The sequence below is a fragment of the Mytilus galloprovincialis genome, chromosome 8 (assembly GCF_965363235.1).
Source record: "Mytilus galloprovincialis chromosome 8, xbMytGall1.hap1.1, whole genome shotgun sequence".
NCBI classification, from domain to species: domain Eukaryota; kingdom Metazoa; phylum Mollusca; class Bivalvia; order Mytilida; family Mytilidae; genus Mytilus; species Mytilus galloprovincialis.
Genome location: NC_134845.1, coordinates 81,172,093 through 81,197,811, shown reverse-complemented (window position 1 = coordinate 81,197,811; position 25,719 = coordinate 81,172,093).

The following is a 25,719-nucleotide window of genomic DNA, read 5'->3' as shown; positions in this document are numbered from 1 at the left end:
TTTCAAAGTAAAAGATTTTTTAAAAAGTTAACAGACAGCGACCGATGTGATTAGAAACGTTCACTTATCCTTTAAGTCCAAGCGAGCTAAAACACCGAAATAAAACACACTATAGGTTTTATTTGTGTCATTTAAAAAAATGCGAAAAGAGTTTTTGAATATAATTTTTATTGTAGTTCTCTAAGTGGAATAATATGCAAATAATAAAGCAATTACAGATACATGTTATTAACAAATTAAGATGTGTAATGACCAATAGATTAATTTACATTGCACAAATTATTAACATAACATAATCAACCAATGATTATAAAGGGGAACTAACTGGCAAAATCTTGTTCACTGATTATCCATAGTATAAACAATCTATAATAACCAATTAACAGGGCACGGGCTCGAGAATATGTAAATTAGCCTCTTGTGTATCTTAGTCATGACGCCATCTAATTAACTATCATGTTGAACTCCGAAGACCTCCGATGGTCGTATAAGCGATATACACATTATAAATACAAATAGAACATGAACTTGTGCAATTGGATATTTCTAGGTAAGTTTAATTTTATATTATAGATTAAAAATATATGTTAATAATCGTTTTTACCTGTCTAAATTGATGTTTTGTGGATTGCATCAGTCAATCAAATTATTTACCTTGGTTAATCTTTCAATGTTGGCATTACTTTTTTTTTAAATAAATCAACACGCACAATGTATGCTTTATTTATCTCTAACTAAGTGGTTGAATTGAAGTTCACATGAATACAGATTCAATGAGGTCGAATCATTCACATGGAAGTGAATAATTCATCATCAATGTTTCATGGCTTATTTAAAAAAAAAAAATAATCATATAAGTCGCTAAAAGCGAATTATTATTTCACTATTTCACTTTCATTTAATGATTAAACAACACAATCTTATTTTTATATATATCTCGTAGCTTTTGTTTATTCGTTGCGGTCACATGTTTGGTTTTAGAGAAAGACGGAGTACCAGAAAAGAAGCACGCAGTCTCATTCGTGGAGGATAACTAAAAAAAAATTCTAGTCAATTTAGATTGAAATGTGGGATTCTAACTCGCCCTGTATGCTAACATTGCCCATGTGAAATTTTTAAATTGTTTGTATATACATTGAACGACAAATGTATGTGACGTGTAAAATTTTCTGACGTCAGACACGCAAATCAATGAATGTCTTGATGATAGATGTTTTTGTGGTCTGTTAAATTGTTCTTTTTAAAATTGTTACACGATGATGACGGCTGTACCCATATTTTGACTATTTTATTTATTATGTCTGTTTATTTCACTTATCATTGTAAATATAACTGAATTTGATGAGATTTTCCTCTAAGTTCAGTGATTTTTGTGATATTACTTTTCACAACCTTAGTGTTAATAGGCTACTTATACAGTATTTGAACAACTTAGTAGACCAGTCAATCATTCATGCTCCTTCAGGTTCATAAAGAAAAAGAAAAAAAAGTTTTGCACCATATTTTTTTCATTTTGATTAAAAAATTAGAAGATAGAAGCTTAAAACTATGCAGTTTTATATAGAAATTAAAACGATCTAAATTGACAATTTAACAACTGTTCACAAGCGAACAAAATGCTTAGAAGAGGGACAAGAGATACCGGTAACGATGAAGTGTTGAGCCTCATAAGTCGAAAAAAAATATACTTTTAATACCCCAGTCCCACTAGGCCACGATCGCACTACGATCTGTGAAAAAAATGCAAATTTTGATGATCGTAGTGCGGTCGTGTAGATCGCAGTAAAGTCGTATCACGGTCGTGGTGAGGTCTTCAAGATCGTGAAGAGCGTGGCCAACTTTGAACATGTTCAAAACAATCGTGGTGCGGTCGTGGCGAAATCAGATCGTAGTAGAAGCGAAGTGAGAGCGCACTAAGATCGTAGTAAGATCGCAAAGGTCGCTGTACAATCGTAGCGAGAGCGTAGCGAAAGCGTGATCCTATTCTGAAAATCTGTGCTACGACCTCACTACGACCATCACGTTCTCACTGCGACCCAACTACGCTTCCACTACGACTATAACACGCTGTTCACGACCATAGTACGATTCTAGCACGCCCTTGCCGTCCTCATCACGCTCTTCTTACGACCTGACTACGTTCACACTACGACCATCATTCTCATTGTCATTTTCACATAAAATATATAAAAAAGCTCCCTAGATTTTGTTTGTTTGAATGTATTTATCCATTTGCTCTAACGGCTCAACCATGCTTCTCGTTTTTATATAGATTAGACCGTTGGTTTCCCCGTTTAAATGGTTTAACACTAGTAATATTTTGGGTCCTTTATAGCGTGCTGATTGAAGTGAGCCAAGGCTCCGTGTTGAAGGCCGTACCTTGGCCTATAATGGTTTACTTTTATATATTGTTACTTGGATGGAGAGTTGTCTCATTGGCACTCATACCACATCTTTCTATATATATATTGATACATCTATGTCATCTCTGCTATCGTTCACTAAAATATCGTCATTGAGCTTTATGGACCAGCAATAGGTTGTAATTTAAGTTGGATTGGTCGGTCCGACATCTCTGCTTGATCAGGATTTGTTACTTTGCTCCCTCTGCCTCTACATAAACTCCTACCACCATGCCCACGTGTTCTGGTAGATTTTGGTTGCATGACTGTATTGTTTCCGAGAAATCTACGATTTAATCAGAAATAGAAGGAATTGAACTGATATGGAACACGATGTTGACGTTATTGCTGAGAACGTAGTAAGATCGCGCTATGAACGTAGTATAATCGTGGTAAGAACGTGTTATAATCGCAGTAAGATCTTGTTGCAATCGGATAACTTGTGGTATGGTCGTAGTGAGAACGTGAAGAGCGTAGAAAGATCTTGATAAGCGTAGTGAGGTCGCAGAATAAGCACGGCGAGAACGTGGTATAATCGTAGCGGGATCTTTGTAGAAGCGTAGAGAGGACGCAGTAGCATCGTGAAAGCAACGAAAATTTACATTTTCATGCCACTCATACCGCGACCTCACCACGATCTAAATTTATCTTAGATCGCGGTGAGCGTGGTGCGATCGTGATCTAGTGGGACTGGGGCTTTAATGGCAAACACACGAAGTTGTTAATAATAGGTAACGGTAAGGCCTTCAAAGATGAGTAGAACCAATACCACAAAGCAAGCTAAAAAAAAGTCCGGGAAATGGCAAATGTAAAACAATTCAAAATTTTTAAAATTTCTAACGTCTTGATTACATACAAACAATAACACGAATGAACGAAAAAACAAGGTTGTTTTCGTCAAAAATTGTAAAGAATTAATCTTATAGAAAGTTTTGTTACGTTTTTTCATTCAGCTGCATTATTTTTCAATCTGCAACAATAATTCATAAAATGCTAAAACAATGATGAATATAAGAACAAACAATAGTAACGTTGATTGAATCGACGATCATGTCAAAAGTCGCGAAAATTAGCGCGGTTAGTCTATATAAGACTCGTCAGTGGTACAAGAACAGTTAAAAGACAAATGAAATAAGAAGTTTCAGAACATTGAGTCGATACAAGGATATATTGACCTGAAAGAAGTATATGGACTGAGGACGAAGTCCGAGGTCGATATACTTCTTTGGGTCGATATATCCTGTATTGACCTCATACAAAGGCTATAGTTGTTATATTATTAATTTAAGACCATTATGCATATTTGTATCAAAATCGTCATTTGATTTTGTTTGAAAGATGTCATATTGTCTCCTTGACAATAACCACATATTAGTTGCTTTTTATTTATTTGTTTTTGTTTGTTTGACATCTTATGTATTTGAAGATTTTTTTCGACAAATAATCGATCACAGATATCATTTGTTTCAAAACGTTTAACGATATCCTGAAATTCATTACATGACGTCAAAAGTAAATCAGTTTTTCAATATTCTAAAAATAACCGTGCAATATGCTCTGTGCAATATGCTTTTTGCTATTCGCCGTTTTCTCTCTACCTTCGAAAATAAAGTTTAACATGTGACTATCACTAAACGAATCAATTTTGTTAAAATATACGAATTAATGATATACATAAATATACATATTGTTATGCGTTTAATTTTCTACATTGGCTAGAGGTATAGGGGGAGGGTAGATCTCATAAACATGTTTAACCCCGCCGCATTTTTGCGCCTGTCCCAAGTCAGGAGCCTCTGGCCTTTGTTAGTCTTGTATTATTTTAATTTTAGTTTCTTGTGTACAATTTGGAAATTAGTATGGCGTTCATTATCACTGAACTAGTATATATTTGTTTAGGGGCCAGTTGAAGGACGCCTCCGGGTGCGAGAATTTCTCGCTACATTGAAGACCTGTTGGTGACCTTCTGCTGTTGTTTTTTTTCTATGGTCGGGTTGTTGTCTCTTTGGCACATTCCCCATTTCCATTCTCAATTTTATACATATTATATATATATACAAATGTTATTAGTTCTAATATCAATGCGATACTTTTAAATAAACTTATCATAGATACCAGGACTAAATTACAAAAGACTCATCAGTGACGCTCGAATCCAAAAAAGTTAAAAAGGCCAAATAAAGTACGAATTTGAAGAGCATTAAGGACCAAAATTCCTAAAAGTTATGCCAAATACAGCTAAGGTAATATATGCCTGAGGTAGAAAAGCCTTAGTTTTTCAAAAATTCAAAATTTTGTAAACCGTTAATTTATAAATATAACCATATCAATGATAATTCAGTGCTGACTACTGGGCTGGTGATACCCTTGGAGAAATAAACCTCCACCAGCAGTGGCATCGACCCAGTGAGTGTAAATAAACTCATCATAGATACCAGGACTAAATTTTATACGCCAGACGCGCGTTTCGTCTACAAAAGACTCATCAGTGACACCCAAATCCAAAAAAAGTTAAAAAGGCCAAATAAAGTACGAAGTTGAAGAGCATTAAGGACCAAAATTCTAAAATATCATAGCGGTGTTTTTGTTATATCAATATTAGTACTTATTAGTATAAATATTTGACTGCTGTATCCATATTTTGACAATTTTACCTATTATGTCTGTTTTGTTTACGCATCGTTGTAAATATATGACAGAATTTTATGAGACTGTCATACACGTGAGAGAATTAGCGCTATAAAACCAGGTTCAATCCACCATTTTCAAAATTTAAAAATGCCAGTACCGATGGGGTTTAATAAACAATGTCGTATTCAAAACGCTAAGTATCAAAATTGTTGTTCACATATATAAAATTTAGCAAATTTTATAATTTAAGTTTTTAAGAACTTAACCTGAATAAAAGTTCGTCGATGTGTTCATAAAAGTTTTCGTCTCCAAATTTCAACTTTTGATTTTCAAGTAACCTTCCTGGAGAAAAACACAATATATTTAAACCCCCCTTTTTGATGATAAAACGTTATTAGTTTGTATATACCGACTGATAAATAATTTAGTATTCAGTTTCCGTTAAATGTGTTAATTCCGTAAACTAAGTTATCAATTAAGTACTAGTTCGGTAAAGTTTTCATCTACGTTGTTTACCTATTATCTCATTTTTTTATATACTTTTCGCATAAACAAAGGGGGGATTCCGAGATTTAGACCGGATATGGATCAACCATTCTTTTATTTTTTCTCTAGATTTATTCATTTTTTGGTTATCCAATATCTAGTTTCTTTATTCCATCCCAGAACATTGATTAAAAATTAAATCATTTGTTTTATTTTCTATGTTGAATTAATGTTGATTTCTTTTTTAGATAGAAGATCAAGATAGAATAACGTGTGGACCAATTAATGATCAAATATCTATCTTATCTGCCTACAAACAGTTAAATATGATACACAAGATGATTTGAGGAAGATAAATACCACTAATGGACCTCTTTGTCTTCTTTATAAGGTCTCTTTTGGTCAATTTATACCTCTTATTTCCTCAAATTTCAACTTTTCAGGCCAATAAATAAAAATAATAGGATAACTTTCACTCATTTATGGTAGAAAATACATAAATAACATCAGACTACTAGCAGTTAACTGATATGCCAGCTCCAGACTTCAATTAAAATGATTGAAAGATTATGTCTTCATCATATGAATATCAGGCACAATCCTTCCCGTGAGGGGTTTAGTATCATACCATCATAAAATATATGAGAAGAACATAACCCGTGTCCTGCTATATCCCTTCTTAATAAGTCTATTGAAAGGTTTTGTTAGCTTCTGAGGTGAATGTTGACATATTTGTGCTTTATAAAGAATATTTCCATAACATATTGGATGTGAAATACCTGAAAGTATAAGAAGTCTGCATGTTGAGCTATATTTACGAATGATGTCCTTATACTGATGATAACATTTAGTAAATGTTTTGACTAGTTTGTGATATCGAAAACCCTGGTGTAATAATTTTTCAGTAATACATAAATTTCTCTCGTTAAAATCTAAAACATTGTTACATACACGAGCGAATCGTACAAGTTGAGATATATAAACACCGTAAGATGGTGACAAGGGAACGTCACCATCTAAAAATGGATAATTAACGATAGGAAATGAGAAATCATATCTTTTATCATAAATTTTAGTATTAAGCTTTCCGTTAATGATATAGATATCAAGATTGAGGAAAGGGCAGTGGTCATTGTTAGTATTCGCTTTATCTTAAGTAGGTTCAACGGGGTAAATTTCTATAGTATACATACTGAAGTCGTCATTATTGAGAGCCAAAATATCATCTAAATATCTAAAAGTATTATTGAATTTGTGAATCAGATGTTGTTCGGATGGGTCTTTGCTTATTTTGTCATAATTTTTAACTCATAACTATACAAAAACATGTTTTCCTTTTTGTATTTATCTAATTAGTTAGGCCTTTTTCAACTGATTTTTATAGTTTGTTCTTACATTATACTGTTACATCAATGTCCAATGTTAGGGGAGGAATTTGCACCAAGAACTGTTTTAAACCCAACACATTCTGTATGTAACACCACTGTCCCAGGTTATGGGTGGTTGAGCTCCACATTATGTATGTGCTTGTCGTAAGAAGCATGCAGAGCAGCGGTTGTCGTTGGTTCATATCTGTCATTTCTTTTTCGTAAATTGTTTATTTATAGATAAGCCTCTAGTGTCTTAATTGAATGGTTAGATTTTTTTTTCATTTACAGAAAACAAGCAAATCACTTCTGTGAAAACATTTTACTGCACATGAACTATAGCACATATGACATTAGAATATAGGTCCTTGCTTATAAAAAAAGGACGATGTGGTATGATTGCCAAATGTGAAAACTCTCCACAAAAGACGACACGACACTAAAACTAACAACCATAGGTCACCGGACGGCTTCAATAATCCTTGTACCTTTGATAAATATTTACACCACTGGGTCGATGCTACTGCTGGTGGACTTTTCGTCCCCGAGGGTATCACCAGCCCAGTAGTCAACACTTCGGTGTTGATATGAATATCAATAATGTGGTCATTTTTACAAACTTCATGTTTGCAAAACTTTGAATTTTTCGAAAAAGTAAGGATTTTCTTATCCCAGGTATAGATTACCTTAGCCGTTTTGGCACAACATTTTGGAATTTGGATCCTAAATGCTCTTCAACTTTTTACTTGTTTGGCTGAATAAATTTTTTAATATGAGCGTCACTGATGAGTCTTATGTAGAAGAAACGCGCGTCTGGCGTACTAAATTATAGTCTTTGTACCTTTGATAACTATTCAACCATGAACAAATCCCATACCGCATTGTCAGCTATAACAGACCCCGAAATGACAAATGTAAAACAATTCAATCAAGAAAACTAACGGCCTTATTTATGTTTAAAAAATATGAACCGGAAACAAATGTGTAACACATCAATAAACGACTACCCCTGAATTATAGGCTCCTTACTTGGGACAGGCACATAATTACAGAATGTGGCGGGGTTAAACATGTTATTGGGATCCCAAAAAACCCCCTTACCTGAGACAGTGGTGGAACAATACAATATAAAACGAACTTTGCAAATCCGTTCAAAATGCATATTGTTTCAAATAAGGTTACAGGTTTGGTACCATTAAAACGTTTAAACCCGCTGCAATTATTTGCACCTGTCCTTATATAATTGGTCAGAAATATGATGTTCAGTAGTTGTCGGTAGTTGATGTGGTTCATAAGGGTTTCTCGTTTCTCGTTTTTCATACATATTGGACTGTTGGTTTTCCCTTTTGAATGGCTTTACACTATTTTTTTTGTCGGGCCCGTTATCAGTTGTCTTTGATTGACTTAGATCAACTTCATTTAATCTCTGCGAGATACTTTTTTCATTGTCAATCATGCAAAATATCCTTATTTCATAATGATGTGTTTTGTCGTTTGAAAAAAACATACACATATAGGAGAACGATTTAGATTAAAACAAAAACTGTTATAATGCTGAGAAAAGACATGTTTTTTTTCCTGCGTTTGATGTGTTTGAGTTTTTGCATTTGCCATTTAATAAAGGACTTTCCATTTTGAATTTTCCTTAGAGTTTGGTATTTTCATTTTTTCTATTTCAATTAAAACAGACGTACCAAGAAATTGTGTAAATACGTCGTGTTTGAAATAACGTACTATATCATCAATGCTTATAAAGCCATCTTTGGTAGATATGCCTTTCTGAAATAGAAAATAAAAACATAATACATGTTCAAACTATGTTTAAATCTTAAAATTTTCAGACTGTCACAGTTAGTGTTATAGCCAACCCAGCTAAGTTATACGACAGGCATTATTAAACGTGTTGTTTTCATTTTTTATATAGTATTAGAAGTGGGATATTTAAAGACGTATCGTATCCGCTTCTGATACGTTGACGGATCTGAGACAATATATATGTGTTATTGTGTAATAGATTATTTTCATGTTTAAATATGTGTTTTTCTATGTTAAATATCCTTCTGTCATTGATACCTATTGATCCGCTCTTTTTATTACATGATAGTATTCACTTTATGAATACTCGTTTATTTCTAAACACTCGATATCTAAACCATCACCACTTTTCCGTCATGAATTTAAGATTAATGTGTCCTTCTGTAGCCATGTGTAATATGAAATTGTGCAATCAAATCAAAACAGCAATAGTACAATATAGATTTGCCATATTATGCATATATACAAGGAAAACTTTATTTAGAAAACCGGTACTTTGTGGCAAATATAGTTAAAATCTACAGACTTTAATAAAGACATTTTTATTATTAAATTTAAAACCTAGTTCACTCACTTCTTATTGTGCTAGTGTTTATTGTTAACAAAAGTTCATTAACAACTATATTCAAAAACAAAACTCGTATAAGTATTAAGTCAATAAAGTCGGGTGCACCATAGAATGTGTACTTTGTTACATATTTGAAAAATGATTGCCTGCTTATTTATAAATTTATTATTATTGGTATCAGTAATCAATTCGACTTATATGATGCGGATGGTTCAATTCCTTTTAATTAGCAAATTTAGAGTACGTGTATGGATCTAGTTAACGATAACTTTATTTGTTTTATAATTCAACTTCACGTCTGGGTAGTTCTAATGATTTAAATATCAAGTTTTAAAACATAATTATACAAACATATATGTTAGCTTCTGTTGTCGTCCATGCAATGTTTTCATAAGTGTATTATAAGGACTTAAAAAAAATGAGGAACGTCACGTTAAGGGCAATAAATTCATATAGTACAGTCCAGATTTTGACATACAAGAAGCAAGTAACTATGTAAACACAAATAATACATAAATTAAACAATAATTCAACATTATTAAACGAATAGTTTATACATTAAAAATGAAATCGATCAAAAATGTGCATCGCCCTTTCCTTTTCCCCTTCTCTTTTCACTTTTCTCGATTAATATTTAGCACGCAAATAATCATTTGAATAATAACCAATATATACGTTTAGATACGTCAACGTATCGGATACGATACGTCTTTAAATATCCACTTCTTATAGGTCATCGATATAAGTGCTTGGTAAGATAACAATATGTTATGTTAGAAAATATTTATAAATGTTTACTCATCCAAAGAAAATTAAACCCCTACCATGGAAAATATACCCCCTATAGACCTCAGATTTTCAAATTGTCATGATTTTTATTTTTGTTTTATAATATAGTAATGATGCATTAATATGTACATGATTAAAAGAAGACACGTTTGAATACAAAACATCCCATATACAAAATGATATAGTAGATAATCCGACTTGTCCAATTTTTAATATTTTATATTGATTGTATGTTTTTTGTGTGCTGTTGCCGTTTGAGATATAATGGCATATAAGACACAATACGTGATATGTTAAATCTGTGTTCATATGAATGAAATTTTTGAACGCAATTACATGTAGCTTCACCTCATTTCCGTGACTCATAATTACACAAATAAAGCAATGGTACTCTGATGAATCCCTGCTCAGATAGGTATGTCGCACATGTTCAAAATACATTTTGAGTTCATCTGTTGTCAAATCACTTCGGCAATGAATGTCATACTTCAGCTTGGTCAACAATTTACACAAGTTCCCGACGTCTTCATCTGAACCTTTAAAGAAAAAAGTTCATAATTATTTTCAGTGAAGTTGTTGTATAAAGACAAAAGAGAATCGTCAAAAAGAAGATATTGATGAAATTGTGTTTCGTTTCTTTTGATATTGAAAAATATTCTATGTAAAATTATACACATCTGAAAAATAGTTATTTTCTCATTTGTTCGATATATATGTCGTGTACATGTTATTATTTTGTACAGGTTATTACTTGTACAAACATTTTATACGAGGTATTACTTGTATGAAGCCATCATACAAGTTATCACTTGTACAAATATAATTGTACAAGTAATTACTAGTACAATTTTTACTGTGAAAAAGATAATAACTTGTACAAATCATTATATTTGATGTTCTCAAGAAATCGTTTCCCTTTATGACTTAGACATAAAGGTATAAACTTTCAACATGTGTGTACTTTTTGAATAACAAATACATAAGAAAAATTAAAAAGTGTAGAAAAAATATCAAGAAATAATTTACTCTAAAAATTCGCTTTCACACGCGTAAGATAGTACAGGGAGAATATTAGTAATGTAAAAGAAGCCAAATTAAGTTCCGAAAAGACAGCACTTCAAAGATATTTCTTACGGCAGAATGGTGTTTTGAATGTAGCAGTAATTGAAAAACACATTCGTAAAGGAGACAAATTGTTTATAGTGTGCAGTTGATGAACTTTATCCTTTGATAAGAACAGCATATGACAAAAGATGAGTAAAAGATTCAAAAATTCGAGACAATGTTACAGTGAAATAGAAGATTGAACTATTCAAACGAGAAAACTAACGGCCTTATTTATGTACAAAAATGAGGGAAAAAAATGTAACAGAACGACAAGCGACAACCACTGAATAACAGGCTCTTGACTTGGGTCAGACACATATATAATGTGGCGGGGTTAAACTTGTAAGCGAAATCCCAACCCTCCCTTTTCCTGAGACAGTGGTGTAACATTACAACGTAAGAACTAACTATAAAAAACTGTTTAAAAAGGCTTAACTAATTAGATGGATACAATCAGAAATACTACCTAGGATGGACGTGGCCGGGTACTTGTATATTCAATGCAACAACCAAAACAAAACCCCACTAAGATCAGAATACACATTTGAAATAAGAAAAGAAAAACAAACACAATATAGATTTCAAAAATACCTACGCTCTATGACAAGAAAAAATAAACAAACAAATGAATAAATACGAGAAAGCAGTAAAAGAAAAATACTACCAGACAATTGACAAACAAATCTTAGACTCAAAGAAAGGAGTTTTTAAATAAAACATTTTTTGTTTAAAGAAAAGTAGACGTACATACAACTCAAAAGTATTATGTTTTACAAGTTATTATCTTTTTCTCAACAAAAAATGTACAAGTAATTACTGGTACAATAATATTTGTACAGGTTATAACTGGTACCATTTAAACGTTTAATCCCGCTGCAAATGTTTACACCTGTCCTAAGTCAGGAATCCGTTTGTTTATGTAATTTATACGTGTTTCTCGTTTCTCTTTTTATATAGATTAGACCATTGGTTTTCCCGTTTGAATGGTTTTAAACTAGTAATTTGGGGGCCCTTTATAGCTTGTTGTTCGGTATGAGTCAATGCTCCGTGTTGAAGGCCGTAGATTGACCTATAATAGTTTACTTTTTTAAATTGTTATTTAGATGGAGAGTTGTCTCATTTGCGCTCACACCACATCTTCCTATATCTACTCATACAAAGTTTTTGTACCAGTAATAACCTGGACAAAATAATAAAAGGTACACGGCATATATAACACATTTATATCTGAGTACGTTAACGTGAACTTGAGGAGGCTCGCGGGTACAAAAATGTCGGCAAAAAAATAAACATTTGTTTTTTCATTACAAATTTTATTTATTATAGTTATAACTTTATGATATGGTACAAAAATCAACCCACAAAATCGATTCGGTTTGGCCCCAGATGACTTTAAAATGTTATATTATTGAAAAAGCTCCAAATTATCCCCCTTTGGTGCAAAAATGCCATTTTTGGGCATTAAAATTGAAATATCCTTTTTAAGTTATCGGTGACCTAAATTTTTATTTTTGTTTTTAAAAAAAGCTTTACATAAACTAAATAATTGTAAAATTTTAACGATTTCTGTAATTAGCTTGTGTTTTTATTTAGATATTACCTTTATTCCTCCTATTAGATCAATAGAAAACAAGGAAATTAACAAAAATGTATGCTTCTTTCGGGGGCAGATTGTGAGCTTAAATGAACGGGGACCCCATACTTTTATTTCATTTTTCTATTAAGTATATGATAAAGTTCATTTATGAAAAAATATAGGACATCCTGTATCAGGAAAAAAATATTGATTTTGTCCCGCGAGCCCCCCTTACTTGAGAGTTTTTTTTCTTCATTATTTCATTATAATTAGGAGCTCTTTTATATATAAATATTTTCAGATTAATAGTAAGGAGATTGAAAAGAGAGACAACAACCCAACCAATAAGCAAAAAAACAGCTCAAGGATACTTAAAGGGAAACAATTGAGAAAATTCCTCACCTGGAGACAAGTTTCAACTAGGAACGGAACTAGTTCATAAAATTAGATAACAGACGAAACTCCGAACCATACAAATGAAAAAATTGACTTACATAGGCAAGAGATTCCTGACTTGAGACAGGCTTAAAAGTGCGGCTGTAGTAAACATGTTTTGCGAGATTTCAACCCTTCTCTCTCACCTCAAGCCTGTGTGGAATACACAGATATACATCAATACGTACAGGCAAGTTTAAAAGAAATCCAAGTCCGATGTTAGAATAGGTTACAGAAAAAAAATTAAACAAAATGATAAGAATCAATACGGATTAACAAAGGACTAATAGCAGTTACTATTATGACAAATCCGTGATTGCTTTTTATATGATGAAGACATCACTCAGTTTAATTGAGGCTGGCATGTAAGTAACTGCTACTAGTCCTTTGTTAGTGTATATACTATTGTCGTTTTTGTTAGTTTTGTCTCGTACCTTTCCTGACATCAGACTTTTTTTGAACTAAGTTTTACTGTACGTATTGTTTTGTTTTGTTTATTAACATTGGCTAAGGGTAATGTTGAGGGTTGAGGTCTCACGAAAAATGTTTAATCTCACTGCATTTTTTACGACTGTCTCAAGTCAGGAGCCCCGGTATTTGATAGTTGTGTGGTTTATTTAAGTTTTAATTAAGGTATATGTTTCAGAGTTTAGTGTGACATTCGTTTTCACTTCAATTTTTGGTATAAAGCGCAAGCTGAACCCTACCTCCAGGTGCGATATTTTTGGGCTGTGTTGAACACCTATAGGTGGCAGTTTCTGCACTTGGGTCAAATTATTGTGTCTCTGACATTTTCTCAATTTCCATTCTAAATTTTTTGAGTCGTAACTACATCCCTTCTGAATAAGTCTGTTTAAAGGTTTTACCAGCTTTTTTGTCGAATGACGACATTTTTCCCTTTGTAAAGAATGTTTTCATACAAGATTGATATGATTTTTTTGCATAAAATGTTCGATTACTGATGAAACAAGAATGTGTCCAAAGTACACGGATGCCCCACTCGCACTATCATTTTCCATGTTCAATGGACCGTGAAATTGTGTAAAAAAAATCTAGTTGGGCATTAAAATCAGAAAGATCATATCATAGGGAACATATGTGTACTAAGTTTCAAGTTGTTTGGACTTCAACTTCATCAAACACTACCTGAACAAATTACTTTAACCTGAAACTCACACTTTCATTTTTAAGTTCAGTTCAGTAAAATTAGGGTCTAAAGTCTAATTTGGCTTACAAAATTAGAAAGATCATATCATAAGGAACATGTGTACTAAGTTTCAAATTGATTGGACTTCACCTTCATCAAAAACTACCTTGAACAAAAAATTTAAACCTGAAGCGGGACAGACGGACGAACGAGCGGACGAACGAACGGACACACATACCAGGAAACATAATGCCTCTCTTCTATCGTAGGAAGTCTATATAAAAAAAAAACATTTAGTGAATTAGAAAGTAGACGATTTGTTTTACTTCATTTTTAACACATCTCTGGTCAAGGTTTAGTTTGAGTTGCCTTTTAATTTACTTTAAACACGTTTTAAATGTTTTATAAGTCACTCAGTACATATGGAAGCACGACCTCTGTTGGCCAAAAAATACTACAAAGGGCAAGTTCTCACTTTCACCATTTTTTTGGCAAATCGGTAGAATCATGTTGTAACACACAATATCTCAGTTGATAGTTGTTGTTCTGGTTCGAAAGGAATACTTGTATCATAGTATTTCAACCAAAATATTTACAAAGATTCGAATGAAACTTCGCTTGGAAGCAATATCATGTAAAGGAACATCATTAAAATAAGTTGGTGTAAACTAAAAACAACAATTGAATTTCAAAATATATATCATCTTAATTATGAAAACAGATTAAGTTCATTGGATTTGCCAACCTTGGAATATCGTTGGGATAGGAATGATATGATACAAGTCTACAAAGCGTTGCATGGTATAGATGAAACTAACTGGATGAGCCTTTTTACTTTTTCACCATCTGATAATACTAAAGGTCACTCATTAAAACTTAAAAAACAGCGAAAGACGACTCTCAGACTAAATAAGTTTTCAATTAGAGTAGTGGATCTGTCAGATATAACTGTGACGAAAAAGACTTTGAATTCTTTTAAGTCTGCATAAAATTAGAAACCCTATAAATTCATATGTTCGTGTTAAGTGTTCAGCTGCGCACACCTAAATATGTTTTTAATACGATTCAGTAAACTCTCATTCTTCAAAATGAACCAACAAAAAAAGTTCAGTACAGAGGATATTTCTCCTTTCAGCTATGTTTTACGCAGTTTATTGTCAGAATGCAGTTTTTTGTTTCTCTCATTAATTAGGAGCACATTAAATACTCAAAATTAAGTTATGTCAGTGAGATTTGTATTACAAATCCTTTGGTTTTGAATGAAGTGAATTTGACTTTCTTTTCGTAGCTATTGTGGTATCAACTACTTTTCGTCTTTTACATTTTGTAACCCATAACTTATTTTTACATATCATATGGCTAATTGAAATAAAGCATAGATTACATACCTTTTCGTTCATTTTCATCCGAAAACATGAAGTTAATGATCAGTAGGAATCCTCTTTTATTGAGTTTGTCGAATTCCAATATTGCCTATAAGACAAAAATAATTTATAATAGTTATTGCAAATTCGTTTGACGTGTTTTAGCTTTTGATTTTACCATTTGATTATAGGGACTGTCCGTTTTGTATTTTCCTCGGAGTTCTGTATTTTTGTGATTTTATTTTTTAGAATATATCCAGTCGGATATTGCGTTATTTTGAAATATGCACTACTATTATTGTAATGAAATGACAACTAATTTTACGTATGACGTATTTAGAAATAGTTGGTAAGTAGTTCTATGCTATGCTACAGTTGATCATTTTGTCTGTGTTATTTTATAAATATATTGACTATTATTTCACCTCAATTATTAAATTCCGTGAAAGTAGCGACAACTAAGAAAAATCCCCGGTGATTTTTATAATACTCAAACGGTACCAATTCTAATGGAATAGATGCGCGTTTCGATGGTTTTCAAGACTATATATTTTGTAGTTCCCTCCCTTCCTAAGTGATGAGTGTTTTGTTGACACGTATATCTGATGCACATAATGACAAGTTAAACTACTCCAGTGGGTGTTTATATCGACCAAGACCAAAACTATTCTGATCAAAACAAGTTTGTTCAAATTAGCTTAAAGACAATAACAATCAAACTTCGAGCGCTAATTTAGAACAAATAAAACGTGCATTCACGGCGGTTCCAAAACAGCTTTGTAAAAGAATCAAGTTTAAGCTTAAGTGCAGAGCTGTTTACTTACCCGTTCCCTTTCTGTCATGAATGCCCCTATTTAAGAAATAAGTTGGATTTTAACTTACATAATAACAAACTAAATATAACATGTTAAAATTACCTTTATCTTTGTATCATATAACGTGATTAACTAAATAAAAAAGACTAGTACATTTGTATTTGTAATGAGCTTCATTGGTTTTTAGAAGAAGTATTTATTTGCGCCCAAAAAATGTATATGTACTCAAACTAGCCACAGTTTTAACCAATAGTAATGATATTTTGTTTTTATTTTTTTCAAATCATTTCCCTGTCTTAGAAGAATCCAGTTTTGATAGATTGAAATTTAGGTTCATAATTTAAGTTATAAAAATCTGCAACGAGCTTGAAACAAAGTATGACACGTATATAGATAGGTACGCATACCAGCTTAAAAAAATAATTATAGGATAATTTTTTATTTTGATATAAACATATATGCGTTTAAATCTTACTCACTAGGTCTATCTACTCTTTGACGTTTCAATAATCGGTAAGTATTCGTAGAAGCAACCTGTAAAAGAATAAATGAAAAGAATAAAGTTCTCTTTCATGTCTATTTTAATTTTTTTATAAACCACAAAAATAATAATAAAAGTATAATATTTATCAGAAGATAATGCATCTTTACTTACAAAAATCAATCTGAAGATAAATAAAAAAAAATATGCGTCAATTTGTGATAAAGTCAAAATGAAAAGCATACCTAACGTCAAAAACAGTGTTTCAGGGGTGTTTTAATTATTGTAGATTAGAAAATGCTTTATTGGGTCGATATAAAGATTTCATTAACTGAGCAAAGCGTTTACATTTTATATTTTTTTTACTTCTGTTGCTTTGTTCTTTCAAGATTGGAAAAAGGCTCCATCAGGATAACCAAAAAAAAGCTAATCCGGGATATAACATCAACATTCATGTGCAGACACCCTTCCCTGGCAGCAAACACAAGCAAAAACACTACAGTTGATTTCCATTCGTTACTTTTGTCTTGTTACAATATAAAGTTATGATGGCAATGGTGTAAGTTGACCGTTGAGTATTTCGGTATTTACCGTATGCTTATTTTATGTTTTATGTTAGTGGCATCAATATCAATGTATAGTCTTCAAACATTATCAACTATACCAAATAGAACTTGAACCAGTTACTTTTAAGTCGAGAAGTTTTATATAGTTGTAGGATTTGCTAATAAGCTTTCGACTTACTGGTTGAGCGTTGACAATTCCCAAATTTGCATTTAGTCGTTCGACATCTCCAGTTAACCTACCTGAAGAAATGTTCAACACATACACTGACAAGTTTGATTCTATGCATGTAACAAGTGATTCAAAATATATGCGATAAAACAACTATTCTTTAAAATAGATACTAGATGTTTTCTAAACTGATTTTTACTTTACGTGTGTTGAAAACAAATTTCATTCAGATTGGTACTTTAGTTTTATGTACATTTACTGTAAAATGAATTTATTAAAAACACTTAGGTTTTTCTTCTCTGATATGTAGAAAATTTTAGAAAAACTTTGCGCAGTTTGTGTAATGATTGGTCACAGTGTTCTTGAACTTCGTAATTAATTTTAAATTTTCTCTTGTTTTGATCCAAGTGCTTCATTTTAGCTGCGTAACTAGCATACGTGTATTCAAACATCTGAATAATTTTGGCATTAGTTTAGCCTTTTGGATAACTTTTCTCATTGATAAATATTTCAGCAAAAACGTTTATTTCAATAATGATATTCAAGCGATACTCAAATGAAGAGTATCACATATTCATAATATGAAATATATAGGTTTTAAAAGGTCGCTGGTTAGTTTCAATCTTTATCGCAAGAAAACATGGAAAAGAAGCAATAATTCACTAATTGTCAAAATATGCATGATATGTAAAATTAGTATATGAATATACCGAAAAAAAAAATTCTATGTAAGTCTGATAATTGCAAATAATCGATGTTTGTTGAAAGATGAAAATAAACTAATTACATGAAAATTGTTGTTAATCTGAAAATAAACACAAGGACTTACCATGACTATTTCGTTTACGAAGGTTAGGTTTTTTTACTATTACTAGCTGATGTTACCTGTCAAATAATCAATAAACATCAACATGTTATGAAAATGTCCATTACTAATTTCCAAAGATACAATTAAATTCATATATGCAGACGTCTTCTGTGGAGATATTGTCTTAACAGGATAATACACTTGAACAATAATTTTTGTCAGTTTGTTTCAATAAATTGTACATGTTGTAATACCATAAATTATTATACTTATTCACAGCTGTAATAGGTATGACACTAAATGCGGCATATTTTCGACATTTGATTGAGTTTGATATTTTGCTTTTACCATTTGATTAGGAGTTAACTTGCCATTTTGAATTTTCATCGAAGTTTTGTATTTTTGCAATTTTACTTTTTTAAAACTGCAATTTCATAATTTTGAAATCACGTGATCCTATATCTAACTGTACATAGATGTATTACAGACATTCACGCATCATTGTAAATAAAACGGAATTTGATGAGACTGTCAACAAAGTGAGAGGTTTAGCGCTATAAAACTAGGATAAATACACCATTTTCTACCTTTAAAAATGTCTGTACCAAGTCAGGAATATGACAATTCTTGCCCATTCTTTTTTTATGTATTTTTGTCATTTGATTTTGCCATGTCATTATGGACTTTTTCGACTTGATTTTCCTCTGAGGTCAGTATTTTTGTTTTTACAGTTTTGATCAGGACATGGTATTCAAAAGATGTTTTGAAAACAATAAAACACTTTTACAGCAATGTTCTAAACAAACTCTGCCTTATATAAATCTCCAACAATATGAGAAAGATATCTAGTATGTGAAAAAAGTAATGCTATTTGATGCAATTACTTGGAAAATGTAATGCATTACCATGCATTACAATTACAAATTTGCACTACCCCGGCCCATACCTGTTATCTTAGACTTTAAATAAATGTCTTTAGACATTAATTCCTCATTAAGAAAGATATTTTGCTGAAATGAAATGGATATAAGGCTTTATTCCCACCCCGAACCACGATGGTCCATATCTGTTAGATCCATTCTCATTTAAGTCTATTAAGGTTGAACTGTCCAATATGCTTGGACTCTGAAAAAAAGTATCTGACTTAAAGAAGGGCCTTTCAATTTAAATACATTTGACAAGTTGTCCTTGTTATCACTTTTAAATATATCCTGGCGATTTTTTTGTAAGTTTTCTTCACGCGTCGTTGTAAATATAATGTAATTGATGCGATTGTCATACAAGTTAGCAGTTAAACGCTATTGAACCAGGTTCAATCCACCATTTTCTACATTTGAAAATGTCTGTACAAAGTCATGGAATATTGTATTTGTTGTCCATTCGTGTGATGTGTTCTATCATTTGATTTTACCATTTGATTAGGGACTTTCCGTTTTGAATTTTCCTCGGAGTTCGGAGTTCAGTATTTTTGTGATTCTACTTGTTTTTATAAAGACTTTAGAAATAAAGAAAATTATTAATTTACCTAATCTCATCCTTCCATTAATCCTCTTGTTTAATCGTTGTCTCATAAGCTTGTCTTTCACATCTCCGATTTTATTTTGTCATACCTGTATTAGGTTGTACTATTTTTAGGCGGTTTATAAACTCAGAGTATAAAAATTATTAAAAGGACTGTAAAGATAGCATTCCTGATAAATTAAAAAAAATATCAGGCTAAAATATAGACTTATCAAATATGTTAACGGTTTCGACTATCAAAAAAGATGCGTTGAGGAAGAAAACAACAAGAGTATAACGTTTCAATATTCATATTCAAATGCAATCCAAAAAAAAGTTAATGATAACAGATGCTAACCTTCATTAAAATTAATTTTATTACTGTTTATCAAGTAAAACAGAAAACTCACCGATAGCCTTGATGACGTCTCGTTTTGCCTTATATAGTCACTTTCGTTTGTGTCTGGTGGACGGTTTCTTGTCCGTGTGGTGTGTGCTGCATTTTCCTTTAGTATATTGCTCATCTAAATGAAGCGTTCAAAATATAAACAATGTGTATCATTAAACTTAACTTGAAACGTTTTTATCCTTATCTGATTCATAAATATGATGGATGATTAAGAAGAGTTCAAAATCCATAAATGAGAAAAATGATTATATTTTGTTATTCTTATATCTTTTACCACTCAGATATATTCACTCATTTTTGTCTTTCTTCTCATCTTCAAATACTTAAACATAAAAGTTGAAATTTGGTAAGTACATTTAGATTTAAGCAAAAACGTTATTTATACCATATAGAATGTATACAAACTCCCCTGAAATTCCAGCTCCGATCCGCATACAACTCTCGAAAATAGTTCCATTACGGGATACTATCACTCCTCAGAGGTTTGGATGTATTTGAATAGATATATGAATATCATATGTTGGGTAAATATAATAAATTGTACTTGCATTTGGCATTTGATATTATCCAATTGTACCAAAAACTGTAAGATAGTTGAATATGAAAATTGTAAACTGTATTGGATGTATAAGATATCTGAAGGTCAGTCACTATAAAGGATAACAAAACAAGAATACAAAGCATAACGCAATAAAAGTAGCTTTTAATCAACAACAAAACATGCAAAAATCAATACGCCAACGCGAGAGCATTCCAAGTCAGCAACAAATGTGTACTGAGTTGTTTTTAAAAATTATAAAACAAATGGCTTTGATTAACATGAAAAACAGGACTAGTAATTACACCTTCATTGTATTTAGGGCTTAAGAAATCCTTGAGATGTTGGATGATGAAACCATTTATAATTGTCAGTAATTAAGAGGTACTTATAAAGTTATGTTGTTACATTCTCTCATGAACAAAAAATCGACACCTTCTAATAAATTGGTTCTTATTCGAATTCATCTAAGCTACTTCTATCATGAGCTGTCAGTCATTTAAACAAAAGAAAAAAATTAAAATGTGGTAAAATAGCCAATAAGATAACTCGTCTTCACAGACTGTATGACACGAATGTTCACCAAGATATATACTGTTGTTTAACATTGCCTTTAAATTGGGAGGTTTGGCATGCCACAAACCAGGTTCACTCTACCATTTTTATCTTTCAAAAATGTTCTGTATCAAGTCAGGAATATTGCCATTGTTATATTATGGTTTCTTTCTGTGTGTGTTACATTTTAACGTTGTGTTTCTTTTGTGTCGTTTGTTTCCTTTTATATTTGAGTGTGAATTCACATTACTATAAGACGTGTCACGGTACTTTTCTATCACAAATTCATGTATTTAGTTTTGATGTTATATTTGTTATTCTCAACGGATTTTGTCTAATGCTTAGTTCGTGTCTGTGTGTGTTACATTTTAATGTTGTATCGTTCTTCTCCTCTTTTAATTAATGCGTTTCCCTCAGTTTTAATTTGTAACCCGGATTTGTTTTTTCTATCTATTTATGAGTTTTGAACAGCGGTATATTACTGTTGCCTTTATTTATGTATCATATGAACCGAAAATATAAGAGACCGATTTAAGAAAAATTGGGTCAAAGTTATGGGGTTTTTTTTTTTAATTTTCACATTTGCTTTTGTTAGTATTTTATATTAGACTTTTAAGATACATCATTCGTGTAGTATCTGGTATAAAATTTTTAAAAAAATATAGATTTTAGCTGAAATGATTGGACACGTTTGGAGTGGGAACTCACTTTTGTCCACTGACTGTGCATTTGGTCTAAAACAATTTAATATCATCTGATATGATTATTCACTGTTGAACAATTTAAATCTGAGGTTCATAGATTATTACTTCAATCTTGTATATAATAAACTTTTATGGTGTTTTGTAAAATATGCGGCAAAATATTTTATTATACTTCATGTTAAAATGTCAGATTTTGATTCGCTGATTCGAGGACAATTAAAGAGATACAGCCTCTTTATGTGGTCACCTAAATACTAGTATACAACGAGGCTGGGCTTCACATATTGAAAGGCGCTCAATTCCTTTGAATATCTTTGAATATTAAATTTTCTACCATTTACACCAGCAAGAACAGCGTTATACTACTATTGGCTTTATTTGTGATGTTACAATTTTCGCTTAAAACAAGGGATTACAAATCAATATATATAATGGAGGATGCGGTATAAAGTTCGTATTCAACCAGGTACTTACTATGTGTTTTTGCTCTTCAAACTATAAACTATTCTTTACCTCTGAGGAATAAAACAGTTTGCTTTACCTTCTGAAAAACAATGAATAACCATGAAAAAATCAAATAACAATACTAGTTAACATTTTAATGAAATGCAAAATTGAAAAAAAACCATTAAGGGTTGGATGACAATACCTGACCGCTATCCTTACATGCCTTAATTGAAGTAAAACTACTGATTAATAAATCTTTGATATCAGCGTTGCCAATATATTCATAAATTCAGAGAAAACATTAAAAAGGGTATTACTTTGGTGGCCAAAAACTATTCCATTTCATTCAGTGAGATTATTAATCTATACAAACACAATCAATTATCTTTTTTTCCTTTTTAGAAATCGTTGTTTCATCCCCCTTTTTCGATCTGAAGACTCGCATGTTTGAACTTGTTCACTATGCTCGTGTCTTTAATGATGATAGTTACAACACATTAAGTCGTGGATTCAGTTTGAGAGTTGTATCGCTTTAAAACCAGGTCCAATCTACCCTTTCTATAAGTAAATGCCTATACGAAGTCAGGAATATGGCAGTTGTCTATACGTTTGATGTGTTTGTGCTTTTGATTTTGCCATTTGCATAGGGACTTTCCGTTTTGAATTTTCCTCGGAGATCAGTATTTTTGTGATTTACTTTTTTACTACAAATCACTGAAAAAACTGTAAGGAAGTTCGCTTCTCAGTTTCAAAATAATTAGGTTTGTCAAAACACTTGTTTATATTGATAGGGAATTAATAAGGGAATCAAATGAGCAAAACAAATATATAGGTCAGTGTGCTTGTTTTCGAGATATAAGCCATTGAAATTTTGGCGGGATAATATTTCTCTTGGCTTTTCATAGCTTTATTATTTACAAGTATAAGTTTCTCAAAAACTATTAAAAAAAAATAAAACTTTATAAGACTTTTACAGAAGGCTTATCATAATACACGTAAAAGATTTATAAAAAGATAAATAAAGGTCAATTGGCAAATATTTGTTAGTCATTTAAATGGGTAAAACCAATGGATTCCAAAAAACTGACAAAAATTCCAAAAAATGAGAAGCGAACTTCCTTAACTGAGCATTTTTATAGATGGAAAGCTGTGAAAATTTGGATGTGAATACCTGTATTAAACATAGCATGACACACAGTATTTTCCAAAGGGTACTATTTAAACTTTATTTTTAAAACTATTTTGTTCAAGTGAAAAAAATAACAATTGCAATTAACTCCTTACATTGATAATGATACCATGGCAAATTTCATGACAGCAAGACCGACGTCGGAACAATATAAGCTTTTTTTCTCTTCAAAACATACGTTTTTCCCCTACTTAATACACTCAACATCAAGGATATATCCTACATTTTTTACTATGAACTGATAAACTGGGTTGCAGATAAGTTCGTTTTATGTTTTTGTATTAGATAGAAAATATGTCAACTTCAGAAATAGGTTAAGAGTCAAGAGATAAAAGTCCCGTTATAGTAAGAATTTAAGCGGTTAAATTGTACGATATCGACAGTTGCCCTTCACTAAGGCTAAACAAATAAGAAAGGATATAAAAAAACTCATCATACATACCCGGTATGAAATTTTGTATTTGTCAGGCGCGCGTTGTATCAAAAGACAGTCGAATAAAAAACGTTAAAAAGACGAAACAACGTACGAACTTAAAAGCATTGAGGACCAAAAATTCCTAAATGTTTTTCCAAATACAGCTCAGATAACAATTGTTCGAGAACTTCAATAAAAACATACCTTCAGATTATTAATTATTACTCCAGAGCCAACGATAGTTATCGAACATTGGCGGATACCAATTTCTGATATGTCTATACTAAATTTCATTTCAGCAAGTTTAGTTATGAAGAAAATATTAATGTAATATGGTGCTTTATTTTAAAAGATATTAACAATTTTATCTACATAATGACGTACATTCATAGACACTGAGTTTAAATCTCAGTTCATTACAATTTCCATACTAATAAATCAAAATGGTTTAGCATTTTTCATAAATTACCTCTTTCTCGTTTTGTCTTTAAAAATATTGTCTTGTTATATAGAATTAATTATTACGTTGAATATAAGTCTCTAAAAAACAGATTATAAAACAAAAAAGATAGCTTCAGTAAATTGAATCAATGATACTCACACACAGTATAGTTGCATAAATAAATTTCAGTTCCCTTTTTTAATTAATACCGCCGCTTAATTTTGAATATTCCTTTCAATAATTTCAACCAAATATTATTAGTGAAAATAAGTCTTTAGCAATATGTTATTTAAGACGACTCCTTATTTGAAAACTGATAAAATTTTAAATTCCGTCACTGTCATTGGTGTAAACCTGATTGTATAACGTATTTCTTGAGCCAAACTTTACGTTATCATAACAAGTTTACAACCTACAACATTTTGTGTGTCCAAAAATATTTCCCTCTCAAACTGGTTACATTTAACATTCGAATAAGCACTATAATTGTTCGTTGGCTAACCAGAAACATTATCGATAGAATGTGGATGTTTCGTCATCTTTGTCATGTATAATGTGTTATTATTAAACATATTTAACAATAATAAATGTGGTTTTGGTTTGACAATGTCGATATAAATTTTTTAACGTTTGTGGTTTTGAACATTTATTTGACTGTAGGTATTTATTTTTGAATTTGTTTAAAAAAATATATAAGTAAAACTGCCAACCATCCAGGTATCACCAAAAATGAAAAGAATACAATTGACATTGATGAAAAACTAAAAGTAGGAAATGCGACTATCGATGGCATATTAGAAGAATTATATATAAGGAAAGGTTTTTCTCTTTTGTATTCCACAATCTCTGGAAGGTATATTCTACTCCAAAACTGACATATGGGTTGGAGGTCATGCTATTAGGAAAAAAAATATATCCAAATGAAACCATGCAACGGAAAATTTTAAAGCAGCGGCTGTCCTCTCAGTCAGGTAGCCAAAACATATATTTGTTT